At 48.3% G+C, this 14,045-nt stretch overlaps 1 long non-coding RNA gene across 1 annotated transcript; it reads left to right on the forward strand.

Moving 5' to 3' along the window:
* The first annotated feature begins 1,703 nt into the window (after positions 1 to 1,703).
* Positions 1,704 to 8,893, forward strand: LOC112407525 (uncharacterized). The gene is made up of 4 exons (XR_003004782.1): positions 1,704 to 2,141; positions 2,777 to 2,830; positions 6,255 to 6,416; positions 6,900 to 8,893. It is a non-coding gene; the product is annotated as an uncharacterized LOC112407525 (long non-coding RNA).
* The last annotated feature ends 5,152 nt before the right edge of the window (positions 8,894 to 14,045 follow it).

The raw sequence follows: 14,045 nt of genomic DNA on the forward strand, positions 1-14,045 counted from the left end.
TATTGGATATTTTCTGTATTTGAAATTTCATATTTGAATTTATTTGGTAACTAAATAATCTAATTCCGATTTGAGCCCATTTATAAAAAAGAGGATAAGACTTCACCTCCACTGAGACGTCTATTCCAGAATGCTTTTTGAACGTTTTCTGAAGAATACATCTTTATTTAGTTACAAATTTGAATCTTTGTTTATTCTGCCCTTAAAAGAAAGCTTTCTGAAATTGCCTTATGTAGTTGTATTCATTTCAACGTCTGCTCTAACAAATTACCACAAACATAATGGCTTCAAACAACATAAATGCATTCTGTAGTTCAGAAGTTAAAAATGTGTTTCGCTGGGCTAAAAATGAAATTTTACACATATGGTTTATTTAAATCTTGTCTCTTCTGTCTTCCCCATTTGATGGACCGACAATTGAACTATAGTCTAGAACATAAATAATCTAAAGAAATTTGGTATTTTATAGAAAGAGAGAAGTGGTGACGGCCGCTTAGACAGGGTACAGCATCTTTGAGATGGGGTGTCCTAGAGTTAGAATTTGGAGACCTCAGCACACCGATTAAGAAGCTATTGAGTATGTGGTGTTTTGATTCCTATTTTTTTGAAATACTGGTAAACATATAAATTTATTGATTTTGATATTTCAAAACTTTTCTGTAATAGCCATTGTTACATTAAGTCTGTGGTTTCCAGTTGGTTTTTTTTTTGTTCGTTGTTTTGTTTTTTTTTGTTTGTTGTTCTACCAACAAAACACAAGAGTAAAGATCATGGTGCAACTTTATAACGGAGCCAGAAGTGTTTCCACGAGGAAAACAACCTAAAGTTGAATTTTGAAAGAGTACTGCCCTCAGGCCCCGCCCCACCTGCCCCTGAGATGGTAACTGACGTGCTGTAAGGACGGAGGCAGCCCGCTTGTTATGTGCTGCCTGCAGCTGCTTTCACGCTGTAGCACTCAGGCGAGTTGAGTGGTTGTCCCAGAGAGGGTATGTCTCTCAAAACCTAACCTGTGTTGATAGATTGAACGTGTTTACAACTGGTTCTGGGGGCTACTTGTAACCATGGTTAAGGAACAATCTTTTCCTAAATTTGTGGGAATTTTTAACACCTTCTCAGACTCCTTCACTCTCCCGTAGAAAGCTTCATGTTGCGTTTCCATGTCATAGACTCAAAATCCTCTCGTGGTCCTTGAGGCCCCTGGAATTGGGCCTTGGTCGACCCTTGTCCCCCAGCCCCATCCCCCTCTACGTTCCTGTCACACCAGCCGTGGGCCATCCTACACACATGCAGCTCTCTTTCTGGAACACGATTCCTTCACGTCTTGTGGCTGGGTCCTCTGACTGTTGGATCTCAGCTCAGCTGTCACAGCACCAGACAGCAGCTGGGACTCAGGTCACCCAGCCCAGGTGCTGGCTGTCCCATTTCTGTGCTGTTTGTTTGTAGCACATGTCACTGGGGGAAATTAGCATATTTAAGTCTTTACCCCCGTATCTCCCACCTCTCACCGATGCTCCCAGACTGTGATCTAATGGGGGCTTTTCCCAGCTCCTTCCCACCTGCACCCTGAGCCCCAAGAAGCAACAGAGGACAAGGGCCCCATGTTTGGGGATCATCGTAGTGGGCCTATTACCGTTCTATGACAGTAATACTACTGTGCAAATAGACTGTTACAGGGATTCAAATTGCTTCCACTTTGTGTCATCTCAGCGGAGCCTGATGATGACCACATAAGCCCCTTTTAGACAGGAGGAAACGGATTCAAGCGCGATGACTAAATAAATGATTGGCTCAGACACAGGAAGTGGTAGAGCAGAGACGTTTCGACTCTAAGACGAGTTCTTTTTGGATTATGAGAACCATGGAAATGCTCTAAGAGTTTGCAAACCCTGAATCTGCTTCACTTCCCCCACGTTTAAGCAGCGTGTGTCCCTGAAGGTGGGCGACCTCTGCCTGGTTGCAGGTCATCATTCTGCTCCGGGACATGCCGTCGCTGAGGACGGCTCTGGGTCGCTCAGCAGAACCAGGCGGGCTGCGACCCCACTTCCCTTGAACCGCTGTGCACCAAGCGCCCCAGATGCAGAAACCCTAACTTCAGGTGCTGGGTGGAAAGAATCAGAACGTGCTCTGAATGGAAAGGGAAGGTAAATAACAGTGCATTGATGAAATACTAGAGAGGGAGGGGCTGGGGATGGAGGGAGCGAGGCTCACTTTAGCGTCGGAACATCGATAAATGGTGCTGCAGGAAGAGCCGGTCCCTCCCACCCAGGCTGTCTCCAGGCACGGCCCCAGCTCAGCAGTCTAAGCTCCCAACCATCTTTGATATTTTAGTTTTAGCCTTTTGAGGGGGATTTGTGCCCTTGGCAATTTCCGCTCGAAGCTTAAGTGATTGGGCAGGAGGGTGAGCAGATCTGAGAGAGCGGCCCCTACAGCGAGGGCGGAGGTGACAGGTTGAGGGTGTGGCAGAGGGAGGGTGAGCTGGGAGTTCTCCCATGCAGGGGGTCTCTTCTCCCTGCCCCACCCCCGGGAATGGGTTAATTAAGGAGGCTTATATTGTATGGAAAATATTCTTCTTGTGAATATGTTTTGGTTTTCGGGTTTGGTTTTCTGGAGAAAGGATCTACCTCGCATACTGTTAGGTTAGTAACCCCCAAAATGGATAGAAGCCATTGTGTAAAGACAAGGTTATTTGTGAGGGAGAGAAAAAAAACAAAGGCCCGACTTCCTACCATGAACTGTGACATTTATTTGCCATTCTTTTGGTTCTCTTCTTCTCTAGGTGACAAAATCCTGGGAAGCAAGACCAGGGCTCCTGAATCCGCAGGCAGAAAAGGTGAGCGAGCAAATGGGTGAGACTCATGGTGCAGAGGGAAGGCGTCAAGGGTTCCCCGGACCCACCAAAGGCTCAGGGAGCTTGGAATCAGGGAGAAGCTCCCTGGAGGCAGGTGAGGCTGGGTCTGGACAGTAACCGCAGGCCCGAGAGGGCAGCAACCGCAGGCCCGAGAGGGCAGCAAGGAGCTGATTTGTGAACCTGGACAGGGATGCCCCTTCCCCCGCCCTTTCCCAATGTCACCGTATTTCGGATTAGCTGTGTCTCTATCAGGATCCAAGGATCAAGCCTGGGGCCGTGCGGTGAAGACCAGGAAGCCCCCGCCCCCGACCATGTGCTGCACCTGCTCAGACCAACGGTGCCAGGAAGCAGGGAGCAGTGGCCCCAGAGTGGCTGTGAGGCCCCGATCTGAGGCTGCAGACAGAACCATGGCCGGCCCTTTAAACAGCGGCCTTTGGAGCTCACCTCACCCAGAAGCCAGTTGTCCCCTGCAAGACGACAAGGCTAGAGCTTCCTTGTCTCCCAACAGACAGAGATTTAGGAAACAAGCACAGCTCACGATTGTCAGAGAGATTTACATCCCAAGCACGTCCACACAAAACCTTCCCTGTGCCAGTTGCTCTAGGACTCCTGCCAGACCTGACTTATGGTGACTCTTAATCATGAGTGCCATCTTCCACGGGAGGTCACACCCTGCTCAGTGTCTGCTGTAAAATGGGCTTTGCTGTGTTTGATGGACAGGTAGGGCAGGGAAGTTTGATGTGTGTCGTCACTGACCAGCAAGGCGTGGGTGGAAAAGCCTTGGGCCGTACAGCTGGTTCTCCCCATTCTCCCCGAGTCCTTAAGGGGCCCTTTGGCTCTAGGCCAGGTGTGACCCAGGCCCGGCTGGTCACCCAGGCTGTGGTCTTGGGTGTGGTGCAGAGGGCCTCGGTTTCTAGGACCACTGGGTTCCAGCTTCTGTAACAACCAACGCCTTTCTGTCTCTTCACTGGTTTTCTCCTCTGAAATGGGGGGCTAATAACACCTGGCCCCCCTCACCTCAGTTTCATGGGCATCCACTGGATGGGCAATGGGGTCCAGTGAGGGAGGGGCAGGGGCTCCAGGCAAAGCCTCTCTCTGAAGGGGGCCAGGGCCCTGCGCCCACCCTCGGGGACCCAGACCCCCACCTGGGCACAGCTGGGGCAGCGAAGCCCCTCCCTGCAGTGAAGGGCTTGTCAGGAAGATTTCTATTCACTTGCCCAACATACTCTCCTGGGATGACCATTCTGTCTGGGCAGAGACTGGCCTGAAGCTATGGCCGGTGCCAGCTGCTTGCACAGAGCCGGCTGTGCGCTCCTGAGATGTCCTGAGCCCTGTGGAACCCCACTCCTCAGGGCTGGCGGTGAAAGCCGTGAGCCCGGGGGGTGCGCTGGGCCTTCTAAGAGTCCCCCCAAGAACCCATGACACCTGTGGGCACACAGCAGCCGAGCAGGTGCCAGCCTTCCTCACCCCGTCACCCACAGCTCAGCCACAGCCTGGCTGGTCCCCGACACAGAGTCCAGGGAGGAGGTGGACCCAGCCTCGCCAGCGCTCCAGCTGCTGCAGACAAATGAAAATCTGAATTCGTATAACAAATCTTGTACAACAACGCGTAGTGAGGGAGCCACTGAAATCCTCCCTGAGCTAGTGAATAAATCAACCCGTGACAACTTCCCCCAGTTGCTGTGACACGATAATTGGGCCTCATATCATAACTTTAATGCTTTCGGTGCATTTGACTTTTGCTAATGAGATCCAATGTGCTTGATGGCACTTTTTGTCGCGGGGCAGCTGAAGTGTGCTTGGCTGAGAGGTTACTCTTAACGTCCTTAGTGCCAACGGCCCTTGAGACCGGGAGAACAGAGTTGGGGAGAGGTCGCTGGGCTGTGACTTGGTCTGGGGTTACCGTTCACCTGCCTTTCCTCACTGCGCTCGGGGAAGTAAGGAAGCCTGTACCTCCAGGGAGCCGGCGTCTGGGTGTAGGGACGAGGGACGGAGCTCTGGCTGCTGGAAGCTTCGCTGCTTGACACGCAGCACCCGCCCCTGGGAGCAGCCAGCATCAGGCCTGCGAGGCTGTCTGTCCAGGAAGGAGGCCCAGGGTGGGAGCCAGCAAGGTGGGGCGAGGCGCCCAGTGTCTTCATCGCTCCAGGCTCCCGACAAGCAGCCCAGGGATCAGGGGTAGAGGGAGCCCCAGTCTCGAGTCGGGGGTCAGAAACTGTGGCCCCAGCCGGGCTGGCCCTCCTGTCTCTGGCTTCCTGGTCTGCAAATGGACCTGTGACTGTGCACCTCGTGTGTTGAAGGTCAGATGATCCAGGTCCACGGGGACTACCTGCATGTCAGGGACGTTCTGGGGGGCATCCTCTTGAGAAGGAGCCTCCACTCCGAGTTCAGGGGCTCCGGGTCCAGGCATCCCCATGTCTCAGTGAGGGGGAGAAGGGCCTCTCGCTGGGGGGGCGGGGGTGGGTTCCGGGGCCTGGGGACCCGGCATCTACCCTCTGCTCTGTCACTGAAGCCCCAGAGGGAAGAGAGTGACAGCAAGGATGCGATTCTACGCTGATCCCCACATCACCTGAGTCAGCGGCTCACTCTCCCTCCCGAGTTTCTGCTTCACCCCCCCAGGACGACCCCCGTCTCCCAGCTCTGCACCAGGCGTGGGCTTTCTTTCCCCAACCGAGCAGCCCCGACCCGGGGCTTTATGGGGCATCCTCACGTAGGGGTGACCCACTGTTAAGTCCGTTCCCAGCCCCTCTCTCTCTGATCTGGAGGATGGGGGGAGCTGAAAATTCCACGCTCCTGAAAACGGCGCGGTCTTTCTGGTGACCAGGGGCCACCCAGAGTCCCTTCATTAGAACAAAAGACACTCCTGTCACCCAGGAAATCCCAAGGAGCTTGGGAGCCTGTACCAGGCTTGGGGCAGAGACCACACATGTGATTTCTATGGTCTCATTTCATCTAGTTTGAGAACCTCCCTGTGCTGCCCTCAGCGACCTTGCTCAGTGGAGACTTGAGTAGAAGGTCACACAGGCACCCACAGGGCTGCAGCCCCCAAGAGCCCCTGGCCACGCTGGGATCTGGTGGTCCAGGCCCTTCCGAGGCAGGGGGTCCCCCCCAGCTCAGCCCCGCGGCTCCTGGAGAACCAGAACCAGAGGGGCCTCAGCATTTCAGGGTGACCCACGGTTACATTGCCCTAAATGCGGGGTGGGGGTCACTTCCCGGGGTTGTAGGAGATGGAGGCGGAATAGAAAACGTCCTCTGTGCCCGCAGTAGCAGCGCTTCACCTGACATCCCCACATCCTCTTGGAGGACGTGAGTGTAACTGTCGCGTCGTTCTTGCACCAGCGCGGAAGGCGACCACGTGCTCTCCCAGCTCGTGCACCCTGACGCTTCACTGTAATTGTTGTATTTCTAGGGAAGCAGATGTCTGGTCCCGACGCCTGTGAGCACGCATCGCTCCTCGGAGGGCTGCCTCTGAGTCAAGGAAAGGGAAGCTGGAAAGCACCATGTTCCCTGCCTGAAACGAGGAGTGAGGGGGAGAAAATAGGAGAACCAACACAAGGAAATGAACGTCTATGTAAGTTATCATTTTTCTGTAACGAGTAACCACATGCCTGATCCCCAGGTTTAGAGACATCTGCCTTTATACCCGACGTGCTGTGACCTCAGGCCCATCGCTGGAAGGCTCTGAGCCTCCATTCTTTTTGTAAAACAGGGATTACTTTGTATACGCTTGGGACCGTGGTGAGGCTTCCCTGCGAGGTGGTGTGTGGAGGCATCCAGCGTGCTTCAGGCAGCGACTGGTTGCCTGTCTTTGCGTGTCATCCTGACGCTACCATCATTCCGGTGGAAGGTCCATGGAGGCAAGCGCCTGGTGCTCCTTTGCCAGGTTGAATTACTCTGCAGCCGTGGACACGGAGCACAGATTCCTCCGAGCCCCCAGAGCCCCTCACCCCTGCCTGTGAGGCCCTGGCAGCTCTGAGCACAGACGTGTCTGTTGTCAGATGGAGGGTCTGGGGGGCCTTTCTCTGAGCGTCACTCAACTATGTTTCATTCACAGAAACCGCACTTTGGAGACGCCCAGGGGATTGGGTCTGCACCCTGCCTCTCCCCTCAACCCCCAGGAACCCCCGACCTGCCCCTCTGCAGGCGTGTTGACCTCACAGCAGGCGTGAATGGGCCTGGAGTCCCCTTCCCGTCAGGTTAGCCGAGAGCCGGAGCAGAGGGGAGAGGGCGTTTCATAAGCGTGCTGTGTGCTTTGTTCCAAAAACGCGCGGGTGGGCCTGGAGCACGCAAGCTGGCTGCGTGTGCTGTCGCTGGGTTGTCCCTGCAGGAAGACCGGGCTTGTACACTCGTGGCTCAGAGCTGACTCTTTTGGAAATGGACCCTCGGGAGTAACCGAGGGCTGAGACTGGGTTTTCAGACGCTGGGGAGGCCGAGAGAGAGGGGAGAGATGAAGAAGGATCTGTGTCAGGAATGGCCTGGGGGTCCCAGCAAACCGTCCCACCCCTGCTGGACAGTCCTCAGCCTCGGCCTCTGTCTCCGAAGGCACCGCTGGTGGCTGCGCTGGACACAGCGGCAGGTTCCGGGAGGGCCGCACGGGCCTCCGCAGCGACGCAGCCCCGCAGGAGCAGGAACCTGGGGCCAGGATGGGGTGGGAGAGACAGCGGCGTTCGCAGGGCACCCCGGGCCTGCACCCAGCCGGCCGGGAGCTCCCGGAGGGTGGCCTCGGGTGAAGGGAGGAGATGGAAGGGAGGCCTCTGCTCTGGGGGAGAGTGAGGCCTGTTCTAGAACGTCAACAGATTGGAGCTGAGTGTGCGTGGGAGTTCAGCAAACGTGTGTACAGTGTGGGGCCTGCCGACTGCACCGTCCACCCAGTGGGCACGTGCAATGAGGGCTCCCTGTGGGCGGGATCACAGCATCCCGTAGCCTTGAACTAGCCCTCAGCTGGTGCCAAATGCGCTGAAAAAGCTTTTGATATTTTCAGTGTAAACCGTATACGTGGTCAGAACAGACCGTTTTATTTTACAGCCTGGCTCTGTGAAGTTGTGCGTGTGTACGTGTGTGTGTCCATGTGTACACAGCTGTGCCCCTGTAGGCACTGTGCCTGCGTGTGTGTGTGTGAAAAGAGGGGTATCACGGGCTGCTTCCTGGCCCAGGCCCCTCTGCAGGCCCGCCATGTGTGGATCCCCGAGCAGCGGGCGGTGTGGTCCCCGCCTTCTCGCCAGGATCCCTAGGCCACGGCACAGAGACTGTGGGATGGACAGGTGGCCACACCTGTAATTTCGAGCGGGGACCTGGGCTCTCCCTCACCCCTACGCCTCCACCTGGGTGGTCCCGAGAAATCTCTGAAGGCCTCCAGCCTGTGCTCTTCCTGTTGGTACAAAAGGTTGGGATGGGGGGCCCGGCCAGGAGCGCGGGGGGCCGTCTCTGGTCTAGCGATAAGGTATCCCCAGAGTACAGACGATTCTCTTCTTGATTTCCAACCTGTGTATCTTGTATTTCTCTTTCTTGCCTCAATGGACAGGCTAGGACTTTGGGTACAAGGTTAAACAGAAGAGGTGAGAGGGTTCTTGGCTTCGTCCTAACCATAGTCTCTTACAATTAAGTACAATGTCAGATGGAGGTTCTTGTCAGTTCCATTGCTTGTTCACTTGCCTCTTCTACCCTTTACCACTGTGAGAAAGATCCCTTCTATTCATAGTTACCTGAGAGTTTTATCAAGAATAGATGTGGAAACTCGTGAAATTATTTTATGTTTCTTCCATAAGAAAAGTGTGTTTTTTCCTTCACTTGATTAATGTGGTGAGTTATACTAATTGATGGATGAATGTTAAAAACCACACTTGCATTGCTCAGACAAATCCAACCTTGGCATGATGATTTACATTTCTTTGTACATGTGTAGATATGTATTTACTGTATAGCATTTGCTAGCATTTTATTAAGTACTTCTGTCCATTTAATGAAGGATATCTTTCTGTAGTTTTCTTTTTTTACGACTTTTTGGTCGTGATATTATTGTAATGTTGGATTTAGAGAATAAATTGGGTGTTTTCCCTGCTCAATTTTAAGAAAGAATTTGAGTAGTATTTGTATTATTTCGTACTGAAACGTGGATAAAATTCTTCAGTGAAGCTATCTGGGTTTGAAGTTTTATTTGTGGGAAAAAATTTTTTATTACAAATTTAATACTTCTAATAGATGTAGGGCTTTTTGTCCTATATTTTGTCTTGATTCATTCCCGCTAATTTTTGTCCTTCCAAAAATTCATCTATTTCACCTAAATCACCAAACATTTTGGCATGAAATTGTTCATAATAAATCATTATTACCTTAATGCCTGTAAAATCTGAGGATTTCCACTCTTTCTTTCTTCCTTCCATTTACTTCCTTTGGGTACTTTGATCTTCTTTTGGCACCTTAAAAACTCAATTCATTGAATTTTAGGTCTTTCTTTTTTTCAAGTATAAGCATGTAGAGACAGAAAGTTTTGTGTAGCATTATTTTAACTAGATAGCGCAGATTTTCATATGCCCTGTTCTCATTTTCAGTATATTTTCTAGCTACACTTGTGCTTTTCTTTCTTTGACACATGGGTTACTTAGAATTATGTTGTTTAATTTTCATATATTTGTATATTTTAAGATATATTTTTATAATTCATTTCTAAACTCTCTTGTGGTCAACAAATATTCTCAGGATGATTTACTTTCTTTTTAGATTTAGAACCTGGCAAAAGGTTTGTTGAATTCAATATTCCCCACGCACTTGAACTGAATGCCTTTTTGCCGTTAAGTGCAGCATTTTATAAATTTCAATTAGATCACATTGTTTGACAGTGCTGTTCAAGTCATCTATATACTTATTGATTTTCTGTCTCCTTGTTCTATTACTGAGAGATGAATATTGAAAATTCTAACAACTATTACATAGTTGTCTATGTAAACTTTCTATTCAGTTTTTTGCTTCATGTACTTTGAAAATCTACTATTAGGTGCATACATATTTACAATCTTCACGTCTTCTTGAATTTACCATCCAGTTCATCTTTATGAAATGTCTCTCTCTTTCCCTGGTAATATTCTTTGTCCTGAATATTAATACTTTCACTGCTTCTTTTTAGGATTAATGTTGGCATGGCATACAATTTCCCACTCTAGATTTTTCATCCGTGTCTTTATATTAAATATGCATTTTCTCTAGACAGATCATAATTAGGTCTTGCTTTTTCGTTCTGTGTGACAGTCACTGTCTCTTAACTGGCAGCTCGTCACTAACACTTAATACAAACATCTCTCTGTTTAGGTTTACGTGCCCATATTGCTATATGGTCCCTATGTGTCACATCTGGGTTTTAACCTTTTCTTTTTTTTTCTGACTTCTTAAACTTTATTTTATTTTATTTTATTTTGTGGTACGCGGGCCTCTAACTGTTGTGGCCTCTCCCATTGCGGAACACAGGCTCTGGACGCACAGGCTCAGCAGCCATGGCTCACGGGCCCAGCCGCTCCGCGGCATGTGGGATCTTCCCGGACCGGGGCACGAACCCGTGTCCCCTGCATCGGCAGGCAGACTCTCAACCACTGCGCCACCAGGGAAGCCCTCTTAAAGTTTATTTTGAGAGTATTTTAGACTACAGAGCCTTTGCAGAGGTAACACATGCTCCTCACACTGCTTTCAGCCGTGTTAACATCTCACTCTTGCAAATTAACCTGCCAACAAAATCTCTAACTGGACTTCACTGTGCCCACTGTTCCAGGACAACCCAGGGTCTCACCTCACCTTGAGTTGTCATCTTCTGTATTTTCCTCCCATACTTGACAGTTCCTCCATGTTGGCTTGTTTTTAGCAACCCTGACTCTTTTGGAAGAGTGCTGGTCAGGAAGCTTGTAGAATATGCCTCATTTGGGATTTGTTTTATTCTTCTCGTGGTTAAGCTGAGGTAATGGATTTTGTGTGTGGGGAGGAGATTTGCGCAGAGATGCTGTGTAACGGCACCATTCTGTCCCCTTACTGATGACGTGAAGCCCAGTTGTGGAGACGCCTGGAGGGTGTAAAAGTAGTGTAAAATCACTACATTTTCCATTATAAACAAGCAGCTTTTTGGGAGAAGAACTTCAATGCTATGCAAACATCTGTTTCTCGATTGTCTTTTACCAACTGGTTCTATCTTGTGTGCAGCAATTATTATTCCTGTGATGTTCTGATAACGATTTTCATTCCCTCATGTATATTTACAGTCATCGGTTGTAATTCTTTTGTAAGGAAGGTTTCTCCCTTCTCCAACATTTATTTTTGGGGGATTTTCCAGGTATCCTTCTTTTATTGATTTCTAGTTTAATTATCTTACGGTCTCAGAACATACTTTTTATGATTCTAATCTTTGAAATATGTTATGGATTGTTTTATGCCAAAAAATGTGATCTGTCTTGGTGAAAGCCCCACGTGCGCGTGAGAAGATGTGTCGTTGGATGGAGGATTCTGTGAAAGTCAGCTTGGTCCTGCTGGTGGATGGTGTTGTTCAGGAGATCTAGAAACACCCTCACTGACACTCTGCTTACTTGTTCTGTCAATTACTGAGAAGTGAATAAAATCTGTGATTATGGACAGACCTATATTTCCTTGCTATTCTAGCAGTTTGGCTTCATATATATTTTAAGCTCTGTCATTAGCTGTGTGCATACTTAGTATTCCTGTCTTCCTGGAGAACTGACCCCTCACCATCCTGTAATGTCCCTGATGACATGTATTTTCCTGAAGACTACATTGCCTTCAGTGTAGCTACTCAAGCTGTCTTTTGATTAAAATTGTATGATATATCTTTTTTCAAACTGTTCCATTTTAACCTCTCCATGTCCTCATGTTTAAAGTTGGTTTTTGATAGACAGCACTGAGTTGGCTCTAGCTTCATTTGTTTACTTTTAATCCAATCTATCAACCTCTGGCTCTTAACTGGTATGTGTGGACCATTCACACTTAATGTGATTATTGATACAGCTGGATTAAATCCATCATCTTGCTGTTTTCTATTTGTTCTGTTTATCCTCTTCTGCTTTCCTTTAGGTTATTTGAGCATTTGTTAATCATTTTAGGTTCTGTATTGATTGGTATTTATACCATATGTGTGTATATGTATATATACATCTATACCTATGAACCCATACAGGTATCATACATATACACATACGGTGTAAGTATTATGCATATATACATATGTATACATATATATATATTTTTTTACTAATTGCCTTAGGGTTTATGGTATATACCTTAAATTAATTGGAGCCCTTTATTCAAGTAGTACGATGCCTTTGCACATGTAGGACAAGGACCAACAGGGTTTTTTCCCAAGTCCTCACTCCATCCTTTTTCTCATTGTTCTCATTCGTATAGCTTTTACATAATCTATAAAAACACAGCACATTGTGGATAATTTTGCTTTAGATAGTCCATTGTTGTTAGAACAATTAAAGTAGGAGGATACATTTTTAACCTACCTTCATCTATTCCATGTCCTGTGTTCTTTATTTCTTTCTGTAGATCTAAGTGTAGATACCATATTTGCTCCTGAGAAATTGCCTTTCACTTTTCTTGTATTCTGAGTCTACTGGAAATAAATTTTCACTGTCCCTTTTTTGTCAGCAAAAGCCTTTATTGATCCTTCATTTTCGAAAGATATTTTTACTGGATTTGTGGATTGACAGTAATTTTTTCTTTTAATCCTTTAAAGATGTCACTGCACTGTCTTCTGGTGTGTGTTGTTTCTGAGGAGTCCTCGTAACTACCCTATTTGCTCCTCTGTAAGCAATTTGTTTCCCTGACCCTACAAGGCTTTTGTTAAGATTTTCTCTTGTCTCCTGTTTTCAGAAGTTTGATGTGACATGTCTAGGTAAGTGTTGTGTTTGCTTGCTTGTTTCTTTTGTGTTCATCTCGCTTGGTGTTCTCTGAGATTCTCGAATGTGTGATTTGGTGTCTGTCGTGAACTTGGGAGAGCTTTCAGTTGCTGTTCCTTAAAATGTTCCTTCTGCCCTATTCACTTCCGTTCACGTGGGATTCCAATCATGCAAACAGCTGGTTCTTCGGTATCCGGTCTACAGTAAACTGATATTTGGACCTCCTGCCCCTCCCTCAACAGAGACACACTAGTTTTTCTCTTTTTGCTTCAATTTGAGTAATTTCTATTGACCTCTCTTCATATCCCTGGATTCCTTCCTCTGACAATCCTATTAAGGGGATTCTTCTTCTGTTATTTAGTTTTTGCTTCTAGCATCTTCACTTGGTTATTTCTTGCAGTTTCTATCTCTTTGCTAAAATCACCCATCTGATCATGCGCACTGCCCATCTTGTCATTAGAGTTTCTAACATGTTAATCATCATTGCCCTAATTCCCTGGCTGACAGTGCTAGCACCTGTTCCGTATCTGAGTCTGGCTCTCGTGATTACTTTGACCCTAAAAGTGGATTTCTGCTTGCTGTTTCATCTTCCTTGCGGAATTCTGGTGAAAGCTAGACATCTTGTGTAGCACAGTAGATACAGAAGCAAATAGTTTATAGACCTGAAAGTTGGCTCACCTTTCTGTCTGCTGGGCAAGGGTCTGAGCAAATCGAATTATGTTCTGGGCTGGATTTGGAGTTCTTGTTGCTATGGTTACACTCAGAGCACAGCAGCAGTTTAAATTCCTCTAGCAGTCCTGGTGTTCAGGGAGAGGGTTGGTTTGGATATTTTTTCCCGGTGACCTGCTACATCCTCCCCCTTAAGGATTCCCTTTACCCTCGCCCACAGAGAGGGTCCATCTCTTGCAACTTACCCGTATGCCATGGGTCCTATCCTGACAGGGTCTGGGGGTGAAAGGGATTCTATTGATCTGATCAAGCCATTCCTCAGCCACAGAGAGGCGCTGGTCCCTTGGTCATAAGAGGGCTGACCTCTTAGCTCTGAGGTGGTCCTGACTCCCTTTGTTTGAACCTGGCAAGCATTTCTGCGCTCCCCTAGGGTTGGCTTTTGTTCCCTGTTCCTCTCTCTGAGCTGCCACGGGATTTCTCCAGTGCCCTAAGGCTGACAGCCATTGCCCCTCCCTTTATACATATTTTCCAGCTTGATTGATGTAAAATTGACACATGACATGGTGTAAGTTTAAGGCGTACAATGTACTGATTTGATACACGTTTCAAAATTATTACCACACACCTCCATCACCTCACAT

Source organism: Neophocaena asiaeorientalis, unplaced genomic scaffold (genome assembly GCF_003031525.2).
Source record: "Neophocaena asiaeorientalis asiaeorientalis breed wild unplaced genomic scaffold, Neophocaena_asiaeorientalis_V1.1 scaffold424, whole genome shotgun sequence".
In the NCBI taxonomy this organism is placed as follows: Eukaryota; Metazoa; Chordata; class Mammalia; order Artiodactyla; family Phocoenidae; genus Neophocaena; species Neophocaena asiaeorientalis.